Source organism: Symphalangus syndactylus, chromosome 4, assembly GCF_028878055.3.
Source record: "Symphalangus syndactylus isolate Jambi chromosome 4, NHGRI_mSymSyn1-v2.1_pri, whole genome shotgun sequence".
In the NCBI taxonomy this organism is placed as follows: domain Eukaryota; kingdom Metazoa; phylum Chordata; class Mammalia; order Primates; family Hylobatidae; genus Symphalangus; species Symphalangus syndactylus.
In genome coordinates, this window is record NC_072426.2 from 163030648 (window position 1) to 163048589 (window position 17942).

Genomic DNA, 17942 nt, shown 5'->3' on the forward strand with positions numbered 1-17942 from the left:
AAAATGTAGAGTTAAATTATTTTTGACTATAATCACCTTGTTGTGCTATCAAATACTGTCTTATTCATTCTTTCTAACAATTTTCTGTACCAACTTAGCACCCCCACTATCCCTCTGTTCCCTCACTGCCATTCCCAGCCTCTGGTAACCATCCTTATACTCTCTATCTCTATGACACCAATTGTTTCAAATTTTAGCACCCACAAATAAGTGAGAATATGTGACATTTGTCTTTCTGTGCCTGACTTATTTCACTTAACATAAAGACTTTCAGTTCCATTTATGTTATTGCAAATGGCAGACTCTCATTCTTTCTTAGAGCTGAATAGTACTCCATTGTGTATATGTACCACATTTTCTCTATCCAGTCAGCTGTTGAGGGACATTTAAGGTCCTTCCAAATCTTGGCTATTATAAACGCTGCTGTAGCAAATATGAGAGTGCCAATATGTCTTTGATTTACCCATTTTGTTTCTTTTAGGCATATATTGAGCAGTGGGATTGCTGGACCATATAGTAGCTCTATTTTCAGTTATATCAGGAACATCCAAACTGTCCTTAATTGTGCTCCCAGCAACAGTGTACAAGGGTTCCCTTCACTCCACCTACTCACCAGTATTGGTTTTCAACTGACTTCTGGATAAAAGCCACCTTAACTGGGGTGAAATGATATCTCATTTTGGGTTTGATTTGCATTTCTATGATAATCAGTAATGTGGAGCACCTTTTCATTTGCCTGCTTGACATTTGTATGTCTTCTTTTCATAAATGTCTATTTAAATTTTTTGTCCACTCTTTAATTGGATTATTATATTTTTATAGAATTTTTTTGAACTCAATATATTGTAGTGTATTAGTCTGTTTCAGCACTGCTATAAAAAAATACTCAAGACTGAGTTATCTATTTATTTAATGAGATGAAGTCTTGATCTGTTGCCCAGGCTGAAGTGCAGTGGTGCAATCTGTGCTCACTGCAACCTCTGCCTCCTGGTTCAAGCAATTCTCTGCCTCAGCCTCCTGAGTAGCTGGGATTACAGGCACCTGCTACCATGCCTGGCTAATTTTTGTATTTTTAGTAGAGACAGGGTTTCACCATCTTGGCCAGGCTGGTCTTGAACTCCTGATCTCGTGATCCACCTGCCTCGGCCTCCCAAAGTGGTGAGATTACAGGCATGCACCATCGCACCTGGCAAGACTGGGTAATTTATAAAGGAAATGGGTTTAATTGACTCACAGTTCCACATGGCTTGGCAGGCCTCAGGAAACTTACAATCATGACAGATGGGGAAGCAGACACCTCTTACATGACAGCAGGTGAGACAGCATGTATGTGAAGCAAAGGGGGAAGGGTCCCTTATAAAACCATCAGATCTCATGAGAACTCACTCATTATCAGAAGACCAGCCTGGGGGAACCACCCCCTGATCCAATCACCTTCTACCAAGTCTCTCCCTCAAAACCTGGGGATTACAATTCAATACGAGATTTGGGTGGGGACACAAAGCCTAACCATATCATGTAGCTATTCTTTGCTTTTCAGATCGATAATTTACAAATATTTTCTCCAATTCTGTGGATTTTCTCTTCACTTTGTTTATTGTTTCCTTCACTTTAAAAAGGTTTTCTGACTTGCTGTAATCCCATTTGCCCATGTTTGTTTTGGTTGTCTGTGCTTATGGGGCATTATTTAGAATTTTTTGCCCAAACCAATGCCCTAAAGAGTTTCCCCAATGTTTTATTGTAAAAGTGTGGTAGTTTTAAATGTTAGGTTTAAGTCTTTAATTCATTTTAATTTGATTTTTGTATGTGGCAAGAAATAGGGTTCTAGTTTTATTCTTCTGCCTATGGCTGCCAGTTGTCCCAGCCCTATTTATTACAAAAACTGTCTTATTTTTTATTGTATGTTCTTGGCAGTTTTGTTGAAAATAAGTTTAGTTTAGCTGTATGAGTTTGTTTGTAAGGTCTCTATTTCATTCCATTTGTCTTTATGTCTGTTTTTATGCTAGTGTCATGCTGTTTTAACTACTATAACTTAGTAGTATAATTTAAAACCAGGTAATGGAATTCCTCCAGTTTTGTTTTATATACTCAGCATAGCTTTGACTATTATGGTGTTTTGTGACAGTTCCATATAAATTTCAGAATTTTTTTTTCTATTTCTGTGAGGAATGTCTTTTTTGTTTGTTTTTTTAAGATGGCGTCTCGCTTTGTCACCTAGACTGGAGTGCAGTGATGCGATCTCAGCTCACTGCAACCTCTGCCTCCTGGGTTCAAGCAATTATCTGCCTCAGCCTCCTCAGTAGCTGGGAAGGCACCCACCACCACACCTGGATAATTTTTTTGTATTTTATTAGAGATGGGTTTCACCAAGTTGGCCAGGCTGGTCTTGAACTCCTGACCTCATGATCCACCCACCTCAGCCTCCCAAAGAGCAGGGATTACAGGCATGAGCCACTGCCCCTGGCCTGTTACTTTGATAGAGATGGCATGAAATGTATAGATTGCTTTGGATTGTATCGACATTTTTAAAAATACTGATTCTTCCAATCTGTGAACATAAAAATATCTTTCCAATTTTTGGGTACTCTTTCATTTATTTTATCAGTGTTTTACAGTTTTAATTGTTGAGAACTTTTATTTCTTTGGTAAATTCCCACACATTCTGTTTTATTTGTGGCTATTGCAAATAGTGTTACATTTTTGAATTCTTTTTCAATTTGTTGACTGTTGGCATATAGAAATCCTACTGATTTCTATATGTTGATTTTGTATTCTGAAAATTTATGCAAGTTATTACTTCTAATAGTTTTTTGGTGGATGTATTAGGTCATTCTCACATTGCTATAAAAGTAATCAGTGACAAGTTAATTTATAAAGAAAATAGATTTAATTAGTTCATGGTTCTACAGGCTATGCAGAAAGCATAGCACTGGCTTCTGCTTCTGGGGAAGCCTCTGACAACTGACAAGGTGAAAAATAAATCCGGTGCTTACACATCACATGGAGTGTGAGGGCATAGGGTAAGTGCTACACACTTGTAGATAACTAGCTCTCGTGAAAACTTACTATTGTGGGAATGGCACCAAAGGAAATGATGCTAAACTCTTCATGGAAATCCTGCCCTCATGATTCAATCACCTCCCCACTAGGCCCACTTCCAACATTGAGGATTACATTTCAATATAAGGTTTTGGTGGGAACACACACCCAAACTATATCATTTTGCCCCTGGCCATTCCAAATCTCATATCCTTCTCATATTTCAAAATACAATCATGACTTTCCAATAATTCCCAAAGTCTTAATTCATTTCAGCCTTAACTCAAAAGTCAAAAGTCTCATCTAAGACAAAGCTAGTTTATTCCTCCTATAAGGCTGCAAAATAAAAACACAAGTTAGGTACTTCCAAGATACAAATGGGGCAGAGGCATTGGGTAAATACTCCTATTCTAAAAGGAAGAAATCAGCAAAAAGAAAGGGGCCACAGGGCCCACGAAAGTCTGAAACCCAGAAGGGCAGTTATTAAATTTTAAGGTTCCAAAATAATTATTTTTGACTTTGTGTCCCATTTCCAGGGCACACTAATGCCTTGGGAAGGTTCAACCTTGTGACTTTGCATAGTTCAGCCCCCATAGCTGCTCTCATGGGCTGGCATTGTGTGCCTCTGGCTGGTATTGTATGTCTCTGGCTTTTCCAGGTGAAAGGTGTAAGCTGTAGCTAGATCTACCATTCTGGGGTCTGTAGGACAGTGATCCGCTCCTCACAGATCTACTAGGCCATGCCCCAGTGGGGGAGCCTGCATGGGGACTGTCACCCCACATTTCTTTTCTCCATTGTTTTAGTAGAGGTTCTCCACGAGGGCTCCACCCCTGCAGCATGCTTCTGCCTGCACACCCTGGCTTGTCCACACATCCTTTGAAACAAAGGTGGAGGCTCCCAAGTCTCAACTCTTGTATTTTGTACACCCACAGGCCTAACACCACATGGAAGCTACCAAGGCTTATGGCTTGCACCCTCTGAAGCAGTGACTGGAGTTGTAACTGGGTCAATTTGACATACACCTGGAGCTGAAGCAATGGTCAGGATGCAGGGAGCCATGTTCCTAAGCTACCCAAGGCAGTAGGTCTTGGGCCTGATCCCAGAAACTATTCTCTTCTTTTAGGCCTCAGGGCCTGTGATGGGGGGCTGCCTTTCAGATTTCTAAAATGCCTTCAATTTCTCTTTCCCATTGTCTTGGCTATCAACATTTGCTTTTTTTTCAGGTTATACAAATATCTCTAACAAGTCGTTGCTCCATAGCCTGCTTGAGTTGCTCTCTTATAAAATCTTTTTATTTTTTAGCCACATGACTAGGCTGCAAAGTTTTCAAGCTTTTACACTATGCTTCCCTTGTAAGTACAAGTTACAACTTATATTATTTTTTTTTGTTAGATCACGTGAGCATAGGTTGTTAGACGCAGCCAGGCAACATCTCAAATGCTTTGCTGCTTAGACATTTTTCCAACAGAAACCCTAAATCATCAATTTCAAAATCAAAGTTTTATATATCCCTAGGGCATGACAGAAATTCAGCCAACCACTTTGCTAAGACAACACGCACGACCTTTGTTTCGGTCCTAATAAGTTTCTAATTTTATCTGAGACCTCCTTAGCCTGGCCTTCACTGTCCAGATCACTATCAGCATTTTTGTCACAGCCATTCAACCAGTCTGTAAGAAAATCTCAACTTTCCCTCATTTTTCTGTCTTCCTCTGAATCCTACAAACTCTTCCAACCTCTGCCTGTTTACCCAATTACAAAGCTGATTTCACATTTACAGGTATTCTTATAACAATTTTTCACTCCTTGGTGCCAATTTTCTGTATTAAGCTATTTTTTCATCACTATAAGTGTGGCACTGGATAATTTATTTTTAAAAAAGCAGGTTTAAGTAGCTCATGGTTCTACAGGCCATAGAGAAGACACAGCACTGGCATATGCTTCTGGGGAGGCCTCTGGAAGTTTACAGTCATGGCAGAAGTTGAAGCAGAATCTTGCACATCATAGGGCAAAAAGCAGGAGGAAAAAACAGAGTGGCGAGTTGTTACACACTTTTAAATAACCAGATCTTCTAGGAACTCACTCACTATTATGAGGATAGTACCAAATGGGATGGTCCTAAGCCGTTTCTGAGTAATCCACCCCAATGGTTAAATCACCTTTCACCAAGCCCACCTCCAACATTGAGAATTACATTTAAATATGAGATTTGGGAGGGGACATACATTCAAACCCTATCAGAAGAGTCTTTATGTTTTTTCAAATATAAGATTATATCATTGGCAAAAAAAGATGATTTGACTTCTTTTCCAATGGGAATGCCTTTTATTGCTTTCTCTTGTCTGATTATTCCAGATAGGACTTTCAGAATTATGTTGAATAACAGTGGTAAAAGTGGACATTCTTGTTATCTTCCAGATTTTAGAGGAAAGGCTTTGAGTTTTTCCCCACTTAGTATGATACTAGCTGTGGGTCTGTCATATATGACTTTTATTATGTTGAGGTATGTTCATTCCATACCCAGTTTTCAAAGAGTTTTTTATAATTAAAGAATATTAAATTTTATCAAATAATTTTTTAGCATAATTGAAATGATTATATGGATTTATATGGATTTTGTCCTTTTTTTTTTTTTTGAGATGAAGTCTCCCTCTGTCACCCAGGCTGGAGTGCAATGGCATGATCTCAGCTCACTGCAACCTCTGCCTCCCGGGTTTAAGTGATTCTCCTGCTTCAGCCTCCCAAGTAGCTGGGATTACAGATGCCCACCACCGTGCCTGGTTAATTTTTGTATTTTTAGTAGAGATGGGGTTTTGCCATGTTGGCCAGACTGGTTTCAAACTCCTGAACTCAGGTGATCTGCCCACCTCGGCTTCCCAAAGTGCTGGGATTATAGGCCTGAGCCACTGTGCCCCACCCCTTCCTTCTGTTTATCTGATGTATCACATTGATTGATTTGAATGTTGAACCATCCTTGCATCCCTGGGATAAATCCCACTTGGTCATTATGAATTACCTATTTATGTATTGTTTAATTGAGTTTGCTAGGTGTTTTGCAAATTTTTGCACCAATATTCTCAGATATGGGACTGTAGTTTGCTTTTTTAATGTGTCTTTGTCTGGTTTTTATATCAGGGTAATACTAGCCTCAAAGAATGAGTTTAGAAATATTCTTTCCTTCTCTATTTTTCAGTCTGGTCCTACTGACTTTTTTATTAAGGCTTTAATTTTGTTAATTGTTATTGGTCTGTTCAGGTTTTAGATTTTTTCCTAGTTCAATCTTGGTAAGCTGTGTGTGTCTAAGAATTAATTTCCTCTAGGTTTTCTAGTTTGTTGGCATACAATTGCTGATAGTAGCCACTAATGATCTTTTGATTTTCTGAAGCATTACTTGTAATGTCTCCTTTTTCACCTCTGATTTTACTAACTTGTATCTTCTCTGTTTTTTAGTTAGCCTGTCTAAATATTTGTCAATTGTTTTACTTTTCAAAAAATGAAACTTTTTGTTTCATTAATCTTTTGCATTGTTTTCTTCATTTTAAATTTATTTACTTCCACTGTAATCTTTATTATTTCTTTTCTTCTAATTTTGAGTTTGGTTTGGCCTTTTTATTCTAGTTAATTAAGATGTATTGTTAGGTTATTTATTTGAAGCTTTTCTGTTTTTTATGTAGGCACTTAGTTATAAATTTTCCTTTTATAATAGTACATCTTTTACTATATTCCATAGGTTTTGCTATGCTATGTTTCCATTATCATTTGTTTCAAGAAATTTTTCTGTTTTCTTATTAACTTTTTTGTCAGCCTACTAATCATTCAGGAGCATATTGTTTAATGTCCATGTGTGTGTATAGTTTCTGAAATTCCTTTTTTAATTGATTTCTAGTTTTATTCCCTGTAGTCAGAGAAAATGCTTGATATTACTTCAATTTTTTGCAATGTTTTTAGACTTGTTACTTAACATATGGTCTGTCCTTGAGAATAACCCATGTGCTGAGGAGAAGAATGTGTATTCTGCAGCTGTTGCATGAAATTTTCTGTAAATATCTATTAGGTTCATTTGTTCTATAGTGCAGATTGTCTGATGCTTCTTTGTTGATTTTCTGTCTGGAAGGTCTATCCAGTGACTAAAGTGGGGTGTTGAAGTGTCCAGCCATTATTGTATTGAGGTCTCTTTCTTTAGCTCTTATAGTATTTGCTTCATTTATCTAGGTGCTTTAGTGTTGGATGCACATATATTTTCAATTATTATATCCTCTTGATGAATTGATCTCTTTATTATTATGTAATGACATTTTTAATCTCTTTCTATAGTCTTTTGTTGAAATCTATTTTTGTCCGGTATAAGTATAGCTATTTCTGCAAAGAACTCAAACAAATTTACAAGAAAAAAACAAACAACCCCACTGAGTGAAGGATATGAACAGACACTTCTCAAAAGAAGACATTTATGCAGCCAACGGACACATGAAAAAATGCTCATCATCACTAGCCATCAGAGAAATGCAGATCAAAATCACAATGAGATACCATCTCACACCAGTTAGAATGGCGATCATTAAAAAGTCAGGAAACAACAGGTGCGGGAGAGGATGTGGAGAAATAGGAACAGTTTTACATTGTTGGTGGGACTGTAAACTAGTTCAGCCATTGTGGAAGACAGTGCGGCAACTCCTCAAGGATCTAGAACTAGAAACACCATTTGACCCAGCCATCCCTTTACTGGGTATATACCCAAAGGATTATAAATCAGGCTGCTATAAAAAAATAGAGGCTTTCTAAATAGATCTTCATTAATGTTGAAAGAACGAGGTTTTAAATCTTGGTCTCAGCCAAAAGGAATTCCTTGCATACCCAGGAGGGATGAAACACTTGCATTGTTACATTAGATATTCTTAGAGAGAAAGAGGACCATGTGTAATGGAAAATTGCTAACTTTGCCTCAGGGAGACCAGGTTGATTCACTGAGAAAGTTTGAATTGGTTTAGAAAGCATTGTTCTGAGACTTCTAGGAGAAGGAGAAAAGTTAGGGTAGGGCTTAAGAAATAATGCCCACATCAAAAAGTTAGAAAGATCTCAAATTAAGTCTAACGTCACAACTGAAAGAATTAGAGAAGCAAGAAGAATTCAACCACAAAACTTATAGAAGACAAGAAATAACTAAAATCAGAGCAGAATTGAAAGAAATAGAGACATGAAAAACTGTTCAAAAAAATCACTTAAAGTTTTTTGGAAAAATTAATAAGATAGATAGGGTACTAGCTAGATGAATAAAGAAGAAAAGAGAGAAGATTCAAATAAACAAAATTAGAAATGATGAAGGTAATATTACCACTGACCCCAGAGAAATAAAAATAACAACCAGCAACTACCATGAACACATCTACACACACAAACTAGAAACCCTAGAAGAGATGGATAAATTCCTGGCCACATACACCATCTCAAGACTGAACCAGGAAGAAACTGAGTCCCTAAACAGACCAATAATGAGCTCCAAAAAATTGAATCAGTAGTAAATAGACTACCAACCAAAAAAAAAAAAAAAAGCCCAGGACCTGATAGATTAATAGTCAAATTTTAACAGATATATGAAGAAGAGCCAGTACCCTTCCTACTAAAACTATTTCAAGAAATGGTGGAGGAGGGACTCCTACCCAACTTGTTCTACGAGTCCAGCATCACCTGATACCAAAGCCTGGCAGTGACACAACAAAAAAAGAAAGCTTCAGGCCAGTATCCTTGATGAACATCCATTCAATAATCCACAACAAAATCCTTGCAAACTGAATCCATCAACACATCAAAAGGCTAATTCACCACAGTGAAGTAGGATTCTTCCCTGGAATGGAAGGTTGGTCCATCATGGACAAATCAATAAAATGTGATTCATAACATAGATAAAACTAAAGACAAGAACCATGTGATTGTCTTAATAGATGCAGAAAAGTCTTCAGTAAAATTCAGCAATGCTTCATGTTAAAAAGTCTCAATAAATGAGGTATTGAAGGAACATACCTCAAAATAATAAAGGACACCTATGACAAACTGAGAGCCAACATTATACTAAATGGGCAAAGTCTGGAAGCATTCTCCTTGAAAACCGGCACAAGACAAGGATGCCCTCTCTCACCACTCCTATTCAACACAGTATTAGAAGTCCTTGCTAGAGCAATCAGACAAGAGAAAGAAATAAAATGTATTTAAATAGAAAGATAAGTCCAACTACCTCTGTTTGCAGACAACATAATTCTCTATCTAAACCCTATAGTTGTGACCCAAAAGCTCCTTAAGCTGATAAACAAATTCCACACAGTTTCAGGACATGAAATCAATGTACAAAATTTGCTAGCATTCCTATATACCAAGAAGAGCCAAACTAAGAGCCAAATCAGAGAGGCAATTTTATTCACAATTTCCACAAAAAGAATAAAATACATAGGAATACAGCTAACCAGGGTGGTGAAAAATCTCTATAATGAAAATTACAAAACACTGCTCAAAGAAGTCAGCAAAAACACAAACAAATGAAAAATCATTCCATGTTAATGGAGAGAAAGAAGTAATATCATTTAAATGGTTGTACTGCCCAAAGCTATATTAAACTACCAATGACATGCTTCACAAGTAGAAAAAGCTATTTAAAAATTCGTATAGAACCAAGAAAGAACCTAAGTAGCCAAGGCAATCCACAAAGCTTGAGGTATCACATTACTTTACTTCAAACTATACTACAGCACTATGGTAACCAAAACAGCATGGTACTGGTATAAAAACAGACAAATACACCAGTGGAACAGAATAGAGAGCCCAGAAATAAGACCACATACCTACAACTATCTAACCTTTGACAAAGCTGGCAAAAACAAGCAATGGGGAAAAGATTCCCTATTCAATAAATGGTGCTGGAATAACTGGCTAGCCATATGCAGAAGATTGAAGTTGGACTTCTTCCTTATACCACACAAAAAAATCAACCCAAGATGGATTAAATACTTAAATGTAAAACCCAAAACTGTAAAAGCCCTGGAAGACAACCTAGGCAATACCATCCTGGACATAGAAACAGGCAAAGATTTCATGATAAAGACACCAAAAACAATTACAACAAATGCAACTATTGACAAGTGGGATCTAATTAAAATTAAAAGCTTCTGCTCAGCAAAAGAAATTATCAATAGAGTGAACAGACAACCTATAGAACGAGAAAAAGTATTTACAAACTATGTCTCTGACAAAGATCTAATATTCAATAAAAGGAACTTAAATTTACAAGAGAAAAACAAACAACCCTATTAAAAAGTGGCCAAAGAATTGTCTATTCATGTCCTTAGCCTACTTTTTGATGGGATTGTTTGTTTTTTTCTTGCTAATTTGTTTGAGCTCATTTTATATTCTGGATATTAGTTCTTTCTCAGATATACAGATTGTGAAGATTTTCTCCAGTTCTGTGGATTGTCTGTTTACTCTGCTGACTGTTCCTTTTGCCGTGAAAAAGCTCTTTAGTTTAATTAAATCCCACCTGTTTATCTTTGTTTTTCTTGCATTTGCTGTTGGGTTCTTGGTCATGAAATCTTTGCCTAAGCCAATGTCCAGAAGAGTTTTTTTGATGTCGTCATCTAGAATTTTTATACTTTGAGGTCCTAGATTTCAGTTCTTGATCCATCTTGAGTTGATTTTTGTATAAGGTGAGAGATAAAGATCCAATTTCATTCTCCTACTTGTGGCTTACCAATTATCCCAGTACCATTTGTTGGGTAGGGTGTTCTTTCCCCACTTTGTTTTTGTTTGCTTTGTCAAAGATCAGTTGGCTGTAAATATTTGGGTTAATTTCTGGGTTCTCCATTATGTTCCATTTGTATATGTGCCTGTATTTATACCAGAACCGTGCTGTTTTGTGACTATGGTCTTATGATATAGTTTGAAATCATGTAATGTGATGCCTTCTGATTTGTTCTTTTTGTTTAATATTGCTTTGGCTATGCGGGTTCCTTTTTGGTTCCATATGAATTTTAGGATTGTTTTTTCTAGTACTGTGAAGAATGATGATGGTATTCTGATGGCAATTGCATTGAATTTGTAGATTGCTTTTGGCGGTACGGTCATAGACAATTCTCAGAAGATATACAAATGGCCAACAAACTATGAAAAAATGCTCAACATCACTAATGATCAGGGAAATGCAAATTACAACCACAATGTAATGCCACCCTACTCCCACAAGAATAGTCATAATAAAAAAAAAATAGATGTTGGTGTGAATGTGGTGAAAAGAGAACACTTCTACACTGCTGGTGGGAATGTAAGCTAGTACAATCACTATGGACAATAGTGTTGAGATTCCTTAAAGATCTAAAAGTAGAAGTGCCATTTGATCCACCAATCCCACAACTGGCTATGTACCCAGAGGAAAAAAAAAGTCATTATACAAAAAAGATACTTGCACACACATATTTATAGCAGCACAATTTGCAATTGCAAAAATGTAGAACCAATCCAAGTGCCTATCAATCAATGAGTGGATGAAGAAACTGTGGTACATATGTACGATGGAATACCACTCAGCCATAAAAAGGAATGAATTAATGGCTCTTGCAGCAACCTGGATGGGATTGAAGACTATTATTCTAAGTGAAGTAACTCAGGAATGGAAAACCAAACATCATATATTCTCACTTATAATTGGGAGCTAAGCTATAAGGATGCAAAAGCGTAAGAATGACACAATGGACTTTGGGGACTCGGAGAAAGGGGAGAAGGTGGTGAGGCATAAAAGGCTACAAATTGGGTTCAGTGTATACAGATGAGGTGATGGATGCACCAAAATCTTACAAATCAATAAATAACTTACTAATGTAACCAAATGCCCCCTGTTGTCCTAAAACCTATGGAAATAAAAAAATGTTTAAAAAGTGGGCAAAGGACATGAATGCTTTTCAAAAGAGTACATACTGTGACCAACGACCATAGAATACAAAGCTCAGTATCACTGATCATTAGAGAAATGCAAATCAAAGGCACAGTGAGACACCATCTCACACCAGTCAGAATGGCTATTATAAAAAAGTCAAAAAATAACAGATGCTGGCAAGGTTGTGGCAAAAGACAACACATACACTGTTGGTGGGAGTGTACATTGGTCCCACCGTTGTGGAAAGCACAACAGTGCTTTCTTCGAAAGAGACAAAAGCAGGACTATCACTTGACCCAGCAATCTCACTACTGGGTGTATACCCAGAGGTATATAAATTGTTCTGTCATAAAGACTCAAGCACGTAAATGTTTATTGCAGCACTATTCACAATAATAAAGACATGGAATCAACCTAAATGCCCAATGATGACAGATTGGATGCAGATAATATGGCACATTGTGGAGGAAAAATTAAATATTAAATTTGAACTCAATTGAACAGGGACACAAACAATGGTCACTAAATCCTGGAATGAGTTGTGTGAGCCCCTTGAGGCATTCATCCAGTGCTGCTTCGGAGAAACAGTTATTGAAAAACAACAGTTATTAAAAAACAGTTATTGAGAAACAACAGGCAATTGCAAAAAGAAGTTGACCTTTTAGTGTTCCTTGAGCTCAGTTGCGAAGGGCCCTCATGACTGGGCCTCATGACAAACAACTTGTTACAAAAAGAGCTTGGTTCCCAGACCTTGCCGAAGCTTCATGGGACCTCTCCTCATCTGTGCACGGACTAGTGGCCAATTCTGAATCCTAGGCTGTTGCTTCCCAGTCTGGTGATGAATCTCCCATAATCTGGTGAGTGTAAATATATATATATGTATATACATTTTCCCTTCTCCCCTTCCCATTAAAATTTGTTTATTGTATCATTTGCTTATTATATCTATATTGTCATATACTCGGGATAAAGTATGTTTACCTTTAAAAGTATTGTGTGTTTCTTCTCTTTCCTCACACGTTTCCCACACAGAACACACATATGCACCATGGAATATTATGCAGCTACGTGTTCTCACTTGTAAGTGGGAGCTAAATAATGAGAACTTATGAACACAAAGAAGGAAACAATAGACAACAGACACTGGGGTCTACTTGAGTGGGGAAGGTGGGAGAAGGGAGAGGAACAGAAAAGATAACTATGGGGTGCTGGGCTTAATACTTGTGTTATGAAATAACCTGTATAACAAACCCCTGTGGTAAGAGTTTATCTATGTAACAAACCTTCCCATGTACCCCCGAACCTAAAATAAAAAAAATTTTAAATCCTTTATGAAAGCTGTAAGATCTGCTCCTGTGTGTTTGTATGTCTATATGTGTTACATGTATGTGATAATATTTTGTAAATAAAGCTCGTTCTTAAATCATTGAATAGAAATGGCTTTACAATTATCCATTAAAAATAATTAGATACTTGCTTGACTTAACTGTGAGCTTATGTCTTTTGTTGAGAGTTTCTAGATTCATGGGTCTTGATAGGTGACCATGAAGAAGTATGGAGATACGTCCTCAGTGCCTAGACCAGCAGCTACAAGTCAGAATCAAGCAGTCGGCCCCTTCTTTCTGTTCTTTTCCTGTTTTGCCTCCTGGCTATTTTAGGTGGGGTTGGATCCTCCAGTTACAGCCTTCGCAGCTCTGTCTTTAGTCCTAATGGATTCAGGCAGGCCTTGATCTTCATAGTTTTCCTGGGTGCCATGTGGCTACTTGGGACCTAGAATTACTGAGGGAAGACATTAGGGATGCTACCTGTGTCATAGTTTCAAAATTCTGTTCAGTAATTTAAAATCTTAAAGTCACATTAAATTAAGTAATACATAACTGTAAAATATCTTGAGTCATTTGTAAGCTAAAATAGTGAAATATTAACCATTAAAAATTAGTTTAGGTCTATATACCTGACATGTTACTTGTATATGGTATAGAAAACCTAAATATCTTTAGTTCTGTTAATAAACAGTAATTTGAAGAACCATATTTCTTAAAAGTTATAAAATGGTTTTTATCTAAAAATACTGATACAAGACAGTTGAAAATCACTTTTTAGGGTTTTCACTGAAAATTGGGGCTCCTAAGACTTAATTACTAGATATGAGAGAAACAATTCTGCATACAGAGTGTATAAAAAGCAAGATAAGCTTTTCTTTTTTGAGAACGAGTCTTGTTCTGTTGCCCAGGCTGGCATGCAGTGGCATGATCTCAGCTCACTGCAAACTCTGCCTCCCCAATTCAAGCGATTCACCTGCCTCAGCCTCCCAAGTAGCTGGGATTACAGGTGCTCGCAACCACACCCGACTAATTTTTGTATTTTTAGTAGAGACGGAGTTTCACCATGTTGGCCAGGCTGATTGCGAACCCCTGACCTCAAGTGATGCACCTGCCTCGGCCTCCCAAAGTGCTGGGATTACAGGCTTGTGAACATATGCTTTTGATGATAAAACTTATAAAGACATAAAAATGTGTTTTAATTTTTTTTGGTTTGAAGTTACTTAAAGATTTCAAATTGAAGAAGTAAAAAAAAACTAGATAAAAATAGATAAATATAGAAAGTTGGGGGAAAATGCAAAACATAGGTTCACAAAAATCTGGGATTAAAAGATGACAACATTTGATAAATTTATTTATAAAGTTTTATTAAATTAAGTTTAGAGGCTGGGCGTGGGGGCTCACGCCTGTAAATAACAAAATTATCTTGCCAATTATGTCCAACTGTGATAGTTTAAAGTCATTTCCACAGTAAATTGCTTAATTCTGAGGCAGTTTCTGAAAACTTTACAATCTTGCAAAATCATGGAAGATTGTATCTTTAAGAAGGTTCATGAAAGGATGGAGAAGGCCTGAGAAGCACTCTTGAATACAGGGTTTTGAGAACTTTAGAATTATATTATTTGAACTGGGTAAGAATTCCCAGAACTTTAATAAAACTGCTAACCCAAGCAGAATAAAAATCAATTGAATACCAAGAAAATATTTTGCCAGCTTTTCATGCCAAATCAGCCAGTACTTAAATTGTCTAGATAAAGAATTTGAATGAACTGCATAGTCCAAGTCAAATTATCTATGATAATCCCTGATTAGTCAGTGCTATGCACCTAAGTTGAAGAAACAGTCCAATGTTAAGCATGGAGAACGAGAATGTCTTCCTTGTCCTTCCTGAGTTCTGAAAGCTTTTCTTATTAAAAGTTCTGCATTCTGATTCTTGGGTGTGAGAGTAAAGCAAGATGGCAGAAAGAAGGCTCCACTGATTGTCCCTCCTGCAAGGACACCAGATGAACAACTGTTAATATCCACATGGAAAATACATTCATAAGAACCAAAAATCAGGTGAGTACTCAGAGTACCTGGTTTTAACCTCATATCACTGAAAGAGGCACTAAAGAGGGAGAAAAAACAGTCCTGAAATCACCGTTTCCTCATCCCCAGCAGTGATGGCATGGTGCAGAGATCAACTCTGCGTTCTGCGGGAGGGAGAACACAGCAATTGTGGGGCACTGAACTCAGTGCTGTCCTGTTAGAGCAGAAAGGAAAATCAGACCAAACGCAGTTAATGCCCATCCACAGGGGGATCAATTAAACCAGCCCTAGACAGAGGAGAATCAGATTCCAGTGGTTGGAACTTGAGTGTTTGGAAACCTGGCAACTAAGGGCTCCCGCACTCTGTGTGTCTAAGAAAACTTGAAAGGCAGCCTAGGCCATCAGGACTGCAACTCTTAGGTGAGGCCTAGGGCTGAACTGGGCCCAGGGACAGAGGACTGGGGTAGGGAGGGCATGCAACGTACTGAGACACCAGCTGGGGCAGCCAAAGCAGTTCTGGCATTATCACTCCCCTAACACCAGACTGCACAGCTCATGGCTTCAAAAGGGACCCCATCCTTCTGCTTGAGGAGAGGAGGGAAAAGAATAGGGAGTACTTTGTCTTTCATCCTGGACACTAGCTCAGCCACAGCAAGATGGTGCACTGGTCAGAATCCTGCGGCCTCCTTTCCAGTCTCTGGCTCCTAGACATTCCTAGACACACCCTGGGCCAGAAGGAAACCTGCCGCCTTGAAAAGAACCATGTGCTGGCAGGATTTATCGCCTGCAAACTTGAAAACCTTTGGGCTCTGAATAACCAGCAGCCATACCCAGTACTAGATCAAGGGCCTTGGATGACCCTCATAGACTTGCTAGATTTAGGTGAACTCAGCACATTACCAGCTGTGGTGGCTAAAAGGCAAAACTCCTTCTTCTTGGGAAAAGTAGAGGGAAAATTAAAGGGGACTTTGTCTTGCCCCTTAGGTACCAGCAAGGCCAGAGCTGGGTAGAGCACCAAGCGAGCTTTCGGAATCCCTGATTCTAGGACTTGATTCTTGGTTGGCATTTATGAAGCTGCCCAGGGCCAGTAGGGAGCCCATTGCCCTGAAACTGGCAAGTCCCAGGCCAGGCAGCATTCACCGCAAGCTGACAAGAGGCTTTGGGCCTTAAGGGAACATTGGTGGTAGCCTGGCAGTACTCATTGTGGCCTGAGGTGGTGGTGGCTACTCTGCCTTTAGGAAAGGAAGGGAGGAATAGGAAGGACTATGTCTTGTGGTTTGAGTGCCAGATCAGCTGCAATGCAATTGAATGTCAAGTGGACTTCTAAAATTTTTGACTTTACTCCCTGACTTCTGAATAGCACTTCTGGACCCAGCCAGGGGCTGAATGTACTCACTGCCCTAAAGGAAAGAACACAGGACTGGCTGGCTTTGCCACCTGCTAATTGTAGGGACCAAAGGCCTTGAGTGAACACAGACAGTTGTCAGAAAGTGTATGCAGCAGGACTTGAGCAAGACCCGGTGCTGTGCTAGCTTCAGGTCTGATCCAGGGCGGTCATGGCGGTGGTGGCCAGGGGTGCTTGTGTCTTTCTTCTCCCAGCTTTAGGTGGCTTAGAACAGAGAGAAAGACTGTATCTTTGAGAGAAAATAACGGTAGATAACAAGAGTCTCTGGCTAGTAATCCAGAAAATTCTCCTGGATCTTGTTGAAGGCTGTCAAGGTGGTACTTCTCTGAGTCTAGAAGAATTACAGCATTATTGGGTACAAGGTACCCATAAAGCAGATATGGCTTAGATCACAACACCCAAGTCTTTTCAAATATGTCAAAAGTCTTCCCAAGAAAGACAGCTACAAATAAGCCCAGACAGTGAAGACTACAATAAATATTCACCTTTTCTCTTTTTTAATTTTATTTTTTAAACCTCTCATATGGTGCTGCATGCCCAAGATTTTAATGTCCAGACACTGAAGAACATCTACTAGCATCAACACCATCCAGGAAAACATGACCTCACCAAGTGAACTAAATAAGACACCGGGGACAAATCCTGGAGAAAAAGAGATATGCGACCTTTCAGACAGAGAATTCAACATAGCTGTATTAAAAAAAAAAAAAAAAACTGAAAGAAATTTAAGATAACAAAGTAAAGAAATTCCAAATTTTATCAGCTAAACTCAACAAAGAGATTGAAATAGTTATAACAAATTAAGCAGAAATTCTGGAGCTGAAAAATGCAATTGGCATGCTGAAGAATGCATTAAAGCCATTTAATAGCAGAATGGATCAAGCAGAAGAAATAGTGAGCTTGAAGACAGGCTATCTGAAAATACATAGTCAGAAGAGACAAAAGAAAAAGAATAAAAACAACAAATCATGCCTACAGGATCAAGAAAAATAGCCTCACAAAGACAGATCTAAGAGTTACTGGTTTTAAAGAAGATGTATAGAAAGAGGCAGGGGTAGAAAAATTTATTCAAAGGGATAATAACAGAAAACTTTCCAAACCTAGAGAAAGATATCCATATCCAACTACAAAAATGTTATAGGACATTAAGCAGATTTAATCCAAAAAAAGACAACTTCAAAGCATTCAATAGATCTTCCAAAAGTCAAAGATAAAGAAAAGTTCTAAAGGAAGAAAG

The 17942-nt window shown here is 38.1% G+C and overlaps 1 pseudogene; it reads right to left on the reverse strand.

Moving 5' to 3' along the window:
- LOC129481355 (tubulin beta-8 chain-like) overlaps window positions 1-17942 on the reverse strand; it is a 33531-nt pseudogene that overhangs the window by 15006 nt on the left and 583 nt on the right.